General features: G+C 42.5%; 1 protein-coding gene across 1 annotated transcript in view; it reads right to left on the bottom strand.

The window, feature by feature from the left end:
• Positions 1–1,214, bottom strand: part of DHX9 (DEAH (Asp-Glu-Ala-His) box helicase 9) — a gene marked incomplete at both ends in the record, with an annotated part of 26,926 nt that overhangs the window by 19,671 nt on the left and 6,041 nt on the right. The window lies entirely within an intron of this gene.

The raw sequence follows: 1,214 nt of genomic DNA, 5'->3' as shown, positions 1-1,214 counted from the left end.
ACTCTTTCCAATTTTTCTAGGCAAAAATCTCCGTGTGCTCAGTCAAAGACTCTCAACTCATCAATGACCAAGGTAAAATGTTACTGATTTTAGTTCCTTTAACCCCAAGTTAGTAGGTAACAGACTTGCCATCACTAGAAACAGTAGATCTGTTAAGAAGAGTCCTGCAAATGCCACCGTTCAGCATTGAAATGTAAAGCCACATTATTAGGAAATATGCTCTGAGCAGTCGAAGTTTAAGGCAACAGTTAAAAAGCAGACAGCATGTTAATGTAACATCAACGTGCATCCCACTGTTCCATTAACTGCCTCCCACATTATACTAACGCAACCCACTCATAGTCTGGGTTTATTAACTCAGATGCAGCACTTAATACAGCTACCCTGGTTTTTGCCACACATTTGGGCAACTCCGAGCACAGACAAAAACAAAAGAGGTCATTTTGTCAAAGACCATAGACCATATCTGCACAGAAGGAGACAGATTACTTGAATTTTCATGAAGCCCTTATGGCCATACTCTGGGAACGGTATATAGTCCAAAGTAATTCTGCACAGCAAATGTAATGGTTTGACTAGTAGGCATGTAACCAAATCATTTAAAGGTCATCTGGTATATTAATTCAGGCTTAAAAAATGGGAAAGCCCTGTGTCAACAGAGGATAATGGAAACCAAGATTCACATTCTTAGGAACCACAAACTGAAGTGTGTATTTGCAAGGATCAAAAATTAAAGCTGAATTCTTATAAGACAGGATTTAAACTGGCCAATGTGGTTCAAGATGTACGACTGGGCTTTATCGGACTGAGGTCCTCTTTGAAAACTATGCCTTGGTACTTCCACAGCTGCAGGCAGAGCCTTGCATCTGTGGCCTTCGTTTCTTGCTGTAAACAAACAAACAAAAAAGGTTAAGCGAGGGATTTAAATGTCAAGTTTGAACTCCTTCCTGTACTACCAGCAAACTGACCTTCAGGCACAGTGGCTTCATGGGTCGAAGTCCACTGGCTTTCAGGGACACAACAGCCAACTAAGGCACCGATGACAGTATGTTTCTCAGCCCGGCCTATAGTCAGCATTCAATCTCATTCTCCTCCACCTAAGGGGAGAACAGCAACACCAGAAATCAGTTTGCAGCAGAATCCCACACGATGGTTTAGCACAGCCTCAGCAGCCTGTGTGTGAACATGCACAGATCTTTGGTGTCGCTCGCTGC

The sequence above is a fragment of the Mesitornis unicolor genome, unplaced genomic scaffold (genome assembly GCF_000695765.1).
Source record: "Mesitornis unicolor isolate BGI_N332 unplaced genomic scaffold, ASM69576v1 scaffold20397, whole genome shotgun sequence".
Lineage (NCBI taxonomy): Eukaryota > Metazoa > Chordata > Aves > Mesitornithiformes > Mesitornithidae > Mesitornis > Mesitornis unicolor.
This window is presented reverse-complemented; position numbering and strand designations above follow the sequence as displayed.